We start from the raw sequence: 14,154 nt of genomic DNA, 5'->3' as shown, positions 1-14,154 counted from the left end.
GTTTTATTGGAGAACTCAAACCTATTTAACTCCTGAGTTTTCAGCCTGATGTGTAGGAATTCTATTGCGCACTCTCTAATCACTTTCCAAAGTTTACTCCGGGGTACCACCTGGAAACTTCATGGGCATTAGGACTACATGGCACACTCAATGCTTTATAAAGAAAAAAAAAATCAAAACCAAACTTAGGTTTGAGAAAACCATCAGTTTCTACAAAATGTTTATTGGAGAATCTGTTTTTGAACCGATTAGACCTTTGAAAATCTAGAGTGAAAGATACTGAAAATCAAATGTAATGATACAGCACTTTTATTCATGTTTCTTAACTTTAAAGGGAGATTCCTCATCTTTCAGGCACGCAATTTCACTCAAATGTAATTGCTAACTCTGCCTCATTCTATTACTTGTAAATTCAATATAATTAGAGACGTAGTCAGTTCATTACTAGCTTGAAGTTTTGCTCAGCTTTTTTTCAGTCTATTGCCTTTCAAAACACTTTATTAAAGACTTGTTTTTAGTACCGCATTCTTTAAAAGAAACTAATAACTCCCCAATACATTTTATAGGACTCGTTCAAAACACAGGTCTCCGTGCCAGAAACTAATAAACTGAAATCACAGAACTTACATCAGAAGGCTGCCGTAAACTATTGCAGAGCAGGTTGAGCATGTTGGACCCAAAAACTGAAATTCATGTGCTCTAATACACCATTTCACTGCAGAAACTGTCACCAGGTCTTACAATTTAAAAACCATGTTTTTGTTCCATGGACTATAATGCAATTTAGCTCCTAAATATCCTTTTTCCTCTGAAGAACTACAAACACTTTCCCTTCTTTTCACTGGCAGCTTCAACCTTATGAGTTGGCATTCATTAACTCTGTTTCATGGAATGAGATGCTTGGATGGGCAATGCTTTTCAGGCCAGACACTTGAGATGAGGAGTTTTGACCTTGATGCTTTAAGGAGGTGGGGAGAGAGAATTTCAAGGGAGAACGTCCTGGTGCGAGGATGAATCCATACTGACACCTGAAACCCAGAGATGGGTCATCAGGCTTCACACCCATTTGTTAAATGGCTTGCAAGGTTGCAAGTTTGAGCAAATGAGCCCATGGGTACATGTGAAGCACAGCGCTGGTGTGCTTTTCAAGGCTAGCTCCTCAGAGAGCTCTGAAGCAAAGCAGGCAGGACCTCCTGGAACCAAGACCCAAGAGAAGGCGGCTCGCCTCATGGAGAGGTAGTACTGATGGAAGAGAGCTGCTTGTTATCTGGTGAGTTATGTACCTGCCACGTGGAAAAGCATAGATGGCATCACAGTCTAGATAGGCCATTCTTGGGGACTCATTTCTTAAATCTGCTGTTATTTCAAATGCTTCATTTTGGAAGGGAGTGCTTCACATGGCTTATTTTTAAAAACCTACCCATAATAAATCAAAGCAGAAAATTTGCCTACTGGAATCTGGAAGGTGTTGCTCTGATTGATGTCACACTATGTCTGGTCCACAGCATGTGGATTTGAGGATCTCAGCCCATTGGCTTCCTAAGTCCATAGCACTTAAACACTGAGGTTTGAGAATGGTGACTCTCCAGTCGCTAGGTAGAGAAACTGAGGCTGAGTTGTGTGGCCAAACACTTTCTTAATTTCCAATTGTGATAGTTGGCCATTACCTTATTTTCAAATGAAACACAGAAATTTGAGCCACACAGACAAGTTTTCTGTTCTAGGATCCAAGTTTTTACTTGGCTGGGAAGGAAAAAGTCCACCACAAAGTAATAAGCATTTCCTCATTCTTCTTCTCAATTTTATTGTGGAAGGATGGGATCCAATATCTGGTGAAATAGTCTGACCTGAACAATGCATTTTATTTCTGATGATAAATGAAAATTCTAATTCAACTTCTATTCAATTTCAGGGTTATGTGATCTCACGAGCATGCAAATATCCAAAAGTAGAGTGTAGTTGATAATTATTCTATATGAATAGAATCATTAGATATAAATAAGAAGAGCTGACAACTTGAGTGTATTTCCACTTCTGCAAACCAATTTGGCTTAATTTGCAAAATTAGGAGAAACAGCCAAGTTGTTAAAAAAAATTAGTTCAACTTATTTTTTAAAAATTATTTGGTTTACATTAGCACCAAAAAAGTGAAGTATTTAGGTATAAATCTAAAAATATATGTATAAGATCTATGTGAAGAAAACTATAAAACTCTGATGAAAGTAGTCAAGGAAGGTCTAAATAAATGGAGAGATATTTCATGTTCATGGACAGGAAGACTCAATATTGTCAACTTTAAGTTCTTCCCAACTTGACTTATAGATTAAACTCAATTCCAATCAAAATCTCAACAAGTTACTTTGTGTAGTCTAAATTTTTGATAGAAAGGCAAAAGACCCGGAACAGCCAACACAATATTAAAGATGAACAAAGCTGGAGGACTGACAGTCCCCAACTTCATGACTTATTAGAAAGCTACAGTAATCAAGACAGTGTGGTATTGGTGAAAGAATAGACAAATGGATCAACGGAACAAACTAGAGAGTACAGAAATATAGTCAACAATACAGCACGCAAATATAGTTACCTCATCTTTGACAAAGATGCAAATGCAATTCATTAGAGAAAAAAATAATCTTTCCAACCAAAGGTTGAAAGAACTGGACATCTACATGCCAAAAAAAAAAAAATGAATCTGATAACTGACTTTATACTCTGCACAAAAATTAACTTTAAGTGGATCATAGACTTAAATGTAAAATGCAAAATTGTAAAACTTCTAGAAGATAACATAGGGAGAAAGAAAATCTAGGTGATCTCGGGTTTGGCAGTGAGTTTTTAGATTTAAAAAAAACCCAAAAACATGATCCATGAAAGAAAAACTTAAGTTATATTTCATTAAAATTAAATGTGTCTACTCTGTAAAAGGTACTGTACAGCGAATGAAAAGATAGGCCACAGACTGCGAAAAAAATTTTTGCAAAACACGTATCTGATAAAGGACTTGTATCCAAAATCTACAAAGAACGCTTAAAGCTCAACAGTAATACACTCTGACCTTTTTCAATTAGGCTTACCTAGCCATTAAAGCAGCACTGTATCCAATCTTACCAAAGGTAAATACGTGGACACAGACACTCATTTATTCAGTAACCATTTAGTAAGGACCCGCTATGCGCCTAGCACTGTTTTAGGAAAGAAACACAAATTCATGCCCTGAAGGAATGATTGAAAAATTTTAATCTTAGGTTAACTTGAAAGTGATGATTATAATTATTTTAAAATATCTTTTAACCCAGAATTTTCCATTTGAATACCAGATAAAATAAATGTTTCAGCCGTTGGGAAATCTGGGTCATGGCTCTGCATCCAGGCCGCGTGGCCGGCTGGTGTGCAAGAGACAGTCCCCACCCCAGCAGAGCTGTCGGGACAAAACTCGGGACCAGGAGGAAAAGAATTAGTCTCCTTGGGTCCTCAGCTGACTTCCTATATCACATCAGGAAGGGCACTTGACTGTTTTGTGCTTAATTTCTCCATCGTCAGAGGAAAGCAGTATTTCCTGCTCCTGTTCCCAATCCCTCCAGGCTGTTACATGGATTAATTACCTAGGATCTAGAAAGTGCTCTAAGTGCCTTGTAGAAAGGAGTTGTTTCAAATGAAATGTTCTACTTTGCACCGACCCTAGACAAACCAGGACATGATTTTGGCGTCTGGCTTCCCCAGGAAGGATCTATCTATCCAGGGATGCAGCTCAGTTTCATGCCGTGCTCAGTTCTTGAGGGACCGGCCTCCCAAAAGTTTGGAAACATAAAGATGAAAACAGTTCCTGCCCTCAAATGGCTCATAACCTTCAGGAAGAAGTAGGGAAAGGCTCACTGTGTAATAGAGGGCAGACTGGACTAGGTGTGCTAGACCAGGTGCAAAGTACGTGGTGATTCAGAGAACAGCTGTTCATGGATAAAAGAACCTTGGAGCTGGGGGCTGGAGATGGCAAATGAAGCGCCAGGCTGGGAGTGAAAAACAAAACAAAAACAAAAACCTGGGCCCATCACTGTGTGCAGTTCCTCACACAGCCTGGAAATTGAAGGTAGTCATTAAATACTTGTTGAACGAACAACTGAATAAATGATCTATTGCCAGCACGGACAATTGAGGCATTCTTTTTCACAATACAAAATGAGAATGCCATGCGCAGTCTCTCAGGTTTGCTGTGAGCACCCGGGGAGTAGAATATCATCCCCACAGATGCTCTTACCATGACCCTTCTCTGATGTCCCTATTTCCGTTCTCAAGACCACCCCAGCCTTCATTGCTTGGGCTCCGCCTCTTCAGTGAGTCTCTCACTGCTCCCCACCTCCTATCACTGAACTGGCAAGAACGAGGGATCGTTCTTTTGAAAGAACTCTCTTAGCTTCCCTATTGTGTCCAGTTCCATCACCAGGACTCTTGCTCGCGTCCTCCTGACTCCCCCTGCTCCGCTCCCCTTCCTCTGCCATCAACCTCACACCCAGCCGCCATTTGCATGTTTGTTGGAGGCTGCTGTAGTGGAGGCACTCGGGGCTTCTTCAGTAATCCTTGGCTGCTCCTTCCTCTTCTTCCCCATCCCTCATCCCTCTTCCCGGCCTCATCGCGTCCTCCCTGGTATTGTGCTGATGTGAATATCCCACCCACCTCCCTCAACTGACTGTGGGATTATTTTTGTGTTTCCTTTGAGGTCTAACTCAGACGTGGCACACAGCATACGTCAATCAGGAAGCATGTTTTCAATGCAGGAATCATAGTTCCCATCTCCCCTGCCAAAATCCTAACCATGTTACTACTTTCCTGATAAGAACACAAGGCCCTGTAAAGCACATTCCACTTTGCAAAATGACTTCACCTCCATTATCTCTTTTGCTCCCCATTACAACTCTGTGGAGAGTTTGAGATCTTGAAGAAGGTGACGTGATTTGCCCGGTCACAGATATGAGGGTACGATTAGAACTTCAGTCTTGGCTGCACAGGCACTTTTTCTCAACTGCACTGGCTGCCTGCTGAGAAACTGCAACACCTGAATCACAGCAGCCGCAGAGCTACCCCCAGGGCCCCCATTTGCCTCTACTTTGACCGTAATGACCACAATCCCATCAATGTCCACACCCCCCTCCAGTTCAGAGGAAATGCTTGTCTTTAACTTCTCTCCATCCGAAGCCCTTGGTTGACCTTCTCTCTTCTTCCGACAAGCTCGGCCTCCCCTGGGGCATCTGGGGCTGCCTTCTCCCGCCATCACTCTTGATCTTGGTTCTTTCCTTACACTCCTCTCTCTTCATTTCAAACTGCTGCCCTGAACGTCTCCCCATTCCATGTATGTTCTCCTTCTTAAGAAAAAAAAACAAAAAAACAAAAAAACCCCTCTTCTCCTAAATGGATTTTGCCATCAAAACCCCTCAAAAAGTAGCTCATTAAAGAACAGGAGGGACATTCTGGAAGAAACCAGGCTCTGCCCTTGGGTGTATGGGACGGTAGGAAGGACATGGAGCTGGAAATCAGGAAGCCCAGGCTCTACCCGGGCATGTTATGTGGCTTTTGTCAAATGACACCCCCTGTCAGGTCTCAGGTTCCTCACCTGTAAAATAAGCAGTCAGGATAAGGTGCTTCGCAGGGTTTTGTTCTCTGACAACTGTCTGGATTCTTTCAAGGAGAAGATAGAGGGTAGAATCTCCATGTGCAGGTCCTGGGTTTGAATTTGGGCACTACTATTTACCAGCTGTGTGATCCTGGGCCAGTTGCTTAACCTCTCTGTCTCACTCCTCAGCTGTAAAGTGGAGATGACGATAGTCATCTCACAGGGCGGTTTAAATGAAGGGTGCAGTGTTTACCCAGTGCCTGGCACCTTGGGAGAGTGCCCTACAAGTCCACTGTTTTTATTGTTCCAGCGAGTGGCAGGTTTATACTGGACATCCCCTGCCACCATTCTTGGCCTAGCGTCCTTCTCTGACATATAAATTTAAGGTTCTTACGGGAATCCATTTTTATCCTCTACCTGTTGTGCTGTGTGGGGAAAGCTGATAGCATGACAGCCGATGTAAATCATCCTCCGGCCACAGACGCCAGTTGGCAAGGCTACAGTGGCCACGTTTGGAGAATGTGGGGCCAAAATGGGGTGGAGAGGAGAGAAGTCCCAGTGCTTGTGGAGAAAAGAGAGGGTAGGAGGGATACTATCCGCTGGTTAGGTGCAAATAAACTGACACACGCTGAGCGGCGCGGCTGTATGCACGAGGCCAGTGTTTAGCATTGCGCTGTGTCTGTAGAGAGTGTGTGTGTGTGTGTGTGTGTGTGTGAGTGTGTGTGTGTGTGAGTGTGTGTGTGTGTGTGTCTGTACGCGTGAGCACATGCTCATGAGTCTGTACGGGGAGAGGTATATAAATGTTTAAAAATACAGTGTTTCAGTCCCGAGGAGCTCACAATCTAATTGAGAGGCTACGACAAGCAGTGAAAAAGTTTAATTTAGTTCAGACGATGGCACGTGAAAAGGTAGGAAGAAATGAAGTACAAAGGAGGGCATCCAAGCCTGTGGAGAGTATTGAAGAAGGAATCCTGATGGAAGTGGTACCTGAGACAGAACTTTAAACCACAACATTCATTCACTCACTCGTTCGATAAAAACTTATTGAGCACCTACTATGTGTCAGGCACTGTGCTGGGTCGTGGGGAGGCGATGGCAAACAAAAACAGACACAGCTCTGAGTGGGAGAGTGAGGAAGAACACTGGGGACAAAAGAAACAGGAAAAGCAAAGGTACAGACACCAGAAAATGCAAATCAGAGCGTGGCTGTGACATGGGGAAGCAGCAGCAGATGGGAAGGCAGTTGCGGGAGGATTCAAACGCCAGGCTGTGAGCTTGAACTGCATTCAGGGAACGTGCAGACGCAGAGGCCTGTCTGTAGAAACATGGGGAAGTTGAGTAGGAGGTGTCACGGGAAGAGAGGGGACTGAGCAAAGCTGATGTGGTAGCAGTGCGGAGAAGGAATCAGAGAGGGGAGTGTGGAGGGGGGAGAGCAGCACCCCCCCCCCCCAGTGCTGCTGACCTGAGCACTGGGGGTATAAACGAGGGCGGCGCCTGAGGGGGCCACAGTAAGGGAAGAGATGGACGAGAGGAGCAGACGATCTGGTGGTTAAGACGTGGGCCGCTGTCAGCCTCACCTGGCCTGCCTTTTATAGGTTGTGTTAACCAGGCTGTCGCTTAACCTCTGGGCCTTGGTTTCCTCATCAGCAAAACAAAGCAGAGGGTTTATCGAGACGTGAAAATAAACTACGTAGAGTTCTAGGCTGGATAAATAGTAATGATTCGGCATTACAGGAGTGACATAAGTAGGACACACATTCATTTCACTTTTCTTGACTTATTTGCATATGGCCGGACGATCCCAGGTCCTGCAGACATACAAGGGGCTTGCCCTCCACCCTTGGTGACTGGGCAGAGTGACTGAGGGGTCAGATAAGTCTTTATAGAGAGGGGAATGGGGTGTCGTCATTTAATGGGCATGGCGTTTCAGTTTTGCAAGATGAAAAGACTTCTGGAGAAGGATGGCAGTGGCGGTTGTGCTATAGTGTGAATGTAAATAACACCACTGAACTGCACACTTGACAGTGGTTAAGGTGGTCATGTTATCACACACACACACACACACACACATACACACACACAAGGTCGGACAATACCACAGTTAAAAATAAAACAAGAAAATAATAAATGAGAGGAGATAACATTTTTAAAATGTCGACAGCCTCAAGTCTTTGTGACCAGGAGTTTGGTGGGAATCAACCAAAGAAACAGGAGAATCTAGAGGATTCCACTGGGGGGTAGATGGAGAGCTGGGTTAGTCTGGACACACTGTACTTGAAGTGCCAGCCAGACACTGTGTTGAAGGCCTCCCGCCAGCCAGGAGAAATGTGAAGCAGGAGGCTGGAGCAGAAGATGCCCACACAGGGACCATGGCGCCAAGTGGAGTTGACATCTCAGAGCCCCACGGAGGACAGTGGAGAGAGAGAGAAGGGACAGGGGCTTTCCTCATGGCAAAGAATGGGAATTTTCAGGAAAAGCAACAGAACAGGGGTCACGGCAAAGCCAGGCATCACAGGGAGGAGGAGAATGACAAGGGCAAGATGGGGGAGGTTCCTTAGCCCCTGAGGTGTCACCACCGCCACATGGCTGGTGTGTGTGCAGCCCAGCTCCTGTTCCAACACCACAGGCCTCAGCTACTGCTGTCTCTCCCCATCTCCTCACATTCCTTCCCTCCCCTCGTTAGGTCTCTTCTCTTCCTATGACTTCTGCTGCCTCATCACCTCAGTCGGCCACAACCCTGCTTGGCCTCAACCTGCCTTTTCCTCAAAACGCAATTTGCACCTCCCAGTTTCCCTCTCCACATCCCTTCAACTCCAGCTTCACACCTGAGTCTCCGGAGACAACGTTAACACTATCCGAGAAAGGAGAAATAAAGATGAGGTACTATTTTTTAAATTAGCTAATCGACCAATATTAAAAAGAATAGCCAGTGCTAGAGTGTAAGGAAACAGGAATTCCCATAAACGTGGATAGGAGTGTAAACTTAGTATAACCATTTTCGAGATTAATTTGATAACATTTATTAAACTTTTTAAATGCATACTCTGACTCAACAATCCTACCTTTTAGTAACTGTCTTACAAGTGTGGAAACCTATATATCTAAGGATACTCATTACAACATCCTGAAAGTTGCATCAATGGGCAAATGCGGAATATAATATGGCACATCCATTCAAGAAACACTGATTGGTCCCCGATAAGTCTATATTTCCGGGCCTGGAGAGATTCCATGCTGCAGACCAATACGTAGAAGGTAAGTCTATATATATATATATATATATATATAGTGTGTGTGTGTGTGTGTGTGTGTGTATACTTGTTTAACAATAGAAAAAATCAAGAAAAACATGCACATAACTTTTAATCTGATGATCTGAAAGAGATAAGATTTCTTAGACAAGTATGGGAAGGAGACGGAGTAGAAATTTCACCCCTGTGTATAATGTTTTTTAAATGTGGTAAAATCTTGAGGAGTGATTTTTCTTTTATGTGTTCATGAATATTTTTCATATAAAGTACATTTTAAATGAAAGCGAAAACGTATTCTTGATAGAAGGAATCTCACTCGTGTAGTTCATTCTTTGCAATGACATAGGTTCCTGACAAGCCTGTGGATTGGCTGTGTCTGGGTCACCCCGGGTCCAGTGATAACTCCCGGTCCAATCAGGAGTAAGGGAAGTTTCACGTGGGGCTTGTAAGAATATAGACATCATCGTGGAAATAAATGACAAGAACTTCCCAACTCAGCCAAGGACATAAACTTGGGGAATGCCTATAATTTGGGGACATGTAGAGAGGAGAGGATTTGAGGGAGATCAAAAGAGAACTAAAATTGTGCAATGCAGAGAGGAAAAGGAGCCAGTAAAACGAAAAAATTAGGTAAGAAGAGAGACAAGCAAGTTATCCAGTGAATAAGCATTTCAATGGATATGACTACTGTGCGCAGGCATTATTCCAGTGCTGCGGATATAGCATTGTGCACGGCAGGCAAGATCCTTACTTTTATAGCGCTTATATGCTCTTAAGGGGGAGGGCACAGAGGGAGGAGTTGGCATCAGTTAGGAGTCAGTTTAGCTGTAAATGATAGAAGAAACAACATAATGACAGCTTACACAAGTTAGAACCCGATTTCTCTCTCACATAAAAGAAGTCCAGAGGTACTTGACTTAGGGATGGTAGGGCCACATCATGATGTCATCAAAGACCCAGGATCCTATTATCTTGGGGCTCTGTTGCCCTTGGCATGAGGCCCTGACCTCAGAGTCTAACATGGCTGCCCAAATCCTAGCAATCACATTCACATTCTGGACAGGAAGAAGGAAAGGAGCTAAAGTACGTGCTCCTCTTCCTCCTAAGGGCACTTTTACTTACATTGGATTGGCCGGGATTGAGTCACGGGTCTACACCTCACTGCTAGGAACCCTGGGATACGTGGTCTTGTTCTGGATGACCATGTGCCTGGCTTAGATTTGGGGTTCTGCTGGGGTTCTGCTAGGGAAGGAGAGAATGGATAGCAGCAGACACATGGCTGTCTCTTCCACAGGAAGACGTCAGAAAATAAGCAAACAAAAACATCACAGAGGAATAAGTGGTTTAATGGGTAAAATCCCATGTGAAAGAAAGTCACAGAAAATGGGGCCACTCTAGATGGAATGGTCAGGCAAAGTCTCTCCACAGAGGCGAGATTTTAGCTGAGATCTGAACAAGAAGGAGCTAGGAAAAGATCTACAAGATCCAGGAGAAGAACATTCCAAGCAGAGGGAAGAGGTAAGGCAGAGAGCCCTGGAAGCCGGAGCAAGCGGGACTTAGTCAAGGAACGAAAAGGTCACCGACTGTGAACACAGAGGAATAGACACGGGCCATGTTCTGGGGGGTACAGGAGGGAGGGAACACGAATGGGGCTTATTAGTGCTTTTTCTTAGAGGACAGAGGGAGAGAGGAAGAGGGAGACGGAGAGAGAGAGACAGACAGAGAGAGAGAGAACAGAGGCACTCCCTTACTGAGGTGTTCTTTGGTCCCAAACATTCCAGAGTTAAGGTATCAAGTGGATGAACAGATTGGCGTCAGGGATGACAATCTAATCCAGACCTCTCAGGCTAATAATTATAATGCAATTTCTGCTCCTCAGAGCTTTGTTCCCCCTTCCCTGTCAGTATTCCCAGGAGTCCCACAATACCTTTGCTGAGTGAGGAACTCGAGCTGTTGAGTGTCGAGGACATGGCAGCATTTCCATGTAATCATCATACTCTGGTGACAGCCTCTCTTTGGCCTCGTGGCCACATCCTCATGCTGTCATAGGCTAGAAACTAGGACCTAAACCATTGTTCTGGTCCCAGGGCAGCTTGGCTAGAAGATGGAGGCCATTAAGATTTATACAATCATTCTACTTAGATTCAGGTAGTGCCCAACTCCAATGAAACTGAATTATTTTGCAGCTGCTCTGTAACTTAATTCTCACAGCATTCGAATGATTGGGCCAATAGATATTAGTCCCACCATCCACGCGGAAAAAAAGCATTGAAACACAGGAAAAGTAATTGATTGACCTAAGGTGAAAAAGCAAGTTGACAGCATCACAAGACTCCTTACCTTCTATTTTAAGTTCTTTGTCTGCTCAGCCACACAACCCCTGGAATGGGGTCACTCCTATGTGAGCCAAAGTTCACTAAATCAAAATAGCCAAGGGACCGTTGCTATTTCCTGCAAGGGTGACCTGTCCTCCCAGTTAGTCCAGGACTGCAAGGTTTCTTAGGCAGAAGAGCCCTGGAAAAACCAGGACAGTTGGTTACCCTCCATAGAACAGCGTGGGGCCATTTAACGTGTACTTAATTAAAGACAAGTTGCGAAGGTGGGTGAAGGGGATACTAGTCTTAAAGCCAGATCAGGCTCTTCTCAGATGCTCTATAATGCTCTATAATCTGCTTTGAAAACTGGACAGCTCAAGAGAAAAGGTAAGAAGGCGACACCACCATGTGTAGAGAGATTTTTCTTCCCAAAAAGATGAGTACAGAGAACCTGGTATTGGACCAAGCTTTCCTTTTCCTGGGCTCAGCCTGAACTGTCCCATGGCTGCCCCTGTTGGCTGCCATCTCTCCCTTAGGAACTCACCGTATTGGTCAATGCAGAATGCACATATCCATATTACAACCAAAAAGAGGGTTAGAGAAGACCATGGAAATGCTGAATTCTCGTACAAAAGAAAGGGCTGTGCTCCTGACTGGGGCCGTCTTGTGAAGTGCTTGTGATCAGAGTTAACAAAAGGCATAAAAGAAGATGACAGGAAGCTGCCCATCCACAGAGAGAAAGCATGTGGCAAGCTTTGTTGACAAGTCAATCTTTGTCAATATTAAATTCTCTGGCTCCCAGTTCTCCTCTGAAATTGGGGAAGACCCTCTGAGAGACATCTTTCATTCTGACTAGATGGAGAGAAAGCGACAGAGATGCACCACCCAAGAAACCAAGGCTTCTGACCCTTCCTTGATCTGCCCTGGTCAGTATCTTCAGAAAAACTCCCTAGAAAGCAGAATGTGCACACAATCGCTACCACCTAAGTCACCAGCAGATCTGGTCCTTTTGTTTTCCTTTTCTCGTCTGCATGTGAGGGATCATTGAAGCTGAACTTCCGGGCAGATGGTTCACATCAGGGTTTATCTTTGACCTTTTCTTTTCCAGTGACGTGCTCTGCTCTTTGGAGCAGAAGGCATATCCACGGTGTGGAAAGAGTTAAACACTTAGGCCTGGCGATTTTCTGATTTACACAGAAGGAGAGCAATATTCAAAGGAAGAAATTCCACCAAGTGCTCTATTTTGAGGCAATGCTGCAACATAGTTCCTATCCTAACTGTGGCCAGGTCAGAGGAGGGGACAAGGAAAAGCTGAAGGTTCCCATTAAAATCTTGGCTGATGGGGACCAAAATAAAGCCTTACGTTGCTGGGTTACTGAAATTTTAGCCAAAGAATTAGAGGATATGGGTGGAAAGCAGAAACTCATCAGTTTCTTTCAATTATCTTTCACAAAGTTACTCCAGGCTGCACGCTCCTCTTTTATTGCTAACAAAAGGGGATTGTGTTTGAATTCCTTCCAGTGTCTTTTTTTTTTTTTTCCCACCTCTGCAGCGAACATTCTGCTCTCAGATACACAGGTGCACGGCACAGCACCTTGATATCTCACAAAACCAGCTCTAGCCAAGGTACTCACAGACACAATGGCTGAATTTATGAGGCACACATCAATGGGTCTTTGCAGGGGACAGGGCTGCCTCAGGGGGACAGGTTAAGGGGCTCCTTGCTTCTAGGTTCCTGGGTCAAATTAAGCACTGGCCAGGTGTCCTCACAAGACACTCCCCACTAATAAATCTGGGTGGCGCATGAAAAATGATCACAAGACTTTGATTCAACTGTCGTCATAGACAGTCATCTCATCAAGGGTGTGAATCTGCCAAAATACCAAGACTCTTACCAAGGACTCAGGTTCAATCTGGCTTTCGTGGTGGCACTTTTCTAGGTTAGGCAGCACATACAGTGGGCCAAGTATGTGCCTCACCTGAGACGAAGCTTAGAATTTTATCACAAAGGCCAGTGCCCCAAGGAAATAACTGCTTTCTGTGCCTAGCATGAGGGTGACTTGGCTTTGGTGTCAGCGAGACCCCAGTTCAAGTCCCAAGCTTCCTTCTTTTCAGCTATGTGATCTAGGCAAGTCACTTAGCCTCTCCGCCCTTCTCTGTACACAAGGCTGATGGTTCCCACCTCTTTGCACTGCTATGAGGATCAGGTGAGATGGTGTATATATAGTCCTTAGCCTGCAGTAATCACTCCGTAGTTGTGGTCACTGATCGTATTAGGCATGAAAAGCAGAGCATATATATCGGTTGGCCTTTTTCCAAGCAGATCTTTCAGAAATCTCAAGAAGCCCGGATCAGAGTAAGGTGAACTCAGAAGATCATTTCCAGGCCCTCACTGGCTCTCGGGGAGGACACCCTTTGTGATCTCCATCTCCTTTGTCAACCCCCTTTCCCTAATGAACCCCTGCCCTCCCCTTTCAGGTCCTGCTGCTCCTCCTAAGGCTTTCAGCGGTGCACTGTCTGAACCAGTAACTTCTGGGGCTGGCTCAGGCCACAGAGCCTCACCAGGTGGGGGTCGGTTTCCTGGCGTATTCTCCATTCTCTGCCATTGGTCGATGAAAAGCACCACCCTGGCCCAGCACAGACTGCTATCTGTGCACACAACATAGAGAGACATTGCACATCACCAGTGTTCTCCTGGGGACAGCAGACAACCACGTCCTAGAAACTTTCCCTGTGAAAACCCTGGACAGGTTAATAACTTGGAGGGAGAAAAATCCAAGAAGATGGTGCACGTGATGTATGGTTTATGACATCAAGGGACCATTAGGATGTTCCAGTCAAGAGAGCAGAGTCAGTAAATGCTGTGATTACTTTCTCCCACAACCACATCAAAATTACAACTAAACTACACAACAACCATCATTGAGAATCGCCTGAAATCTTGCTGAGCTGAAGCCCCATAACTAAGGACATACAGAAGCCA

The sequence above is a fragment of the Rhinolophus ferrumequinum genome, chromosome 20, assembly GCF_004115265.2.
Source record: "Rhinolophus ferrumequinum isolate MPI-CBG mRhiFer1 chromosome 20, mRhiFer1_v1.p, whole genome shotgun sequence".
NCBI lineage: Eukaryota > Metazoa > Chordata > Mammalia > Chiroptera > Rhinolophidae > Rhinolophus > Rhinolophus ferrumequinum.
Note: the sequence above shows the minus strand (reverse complement) of the source record.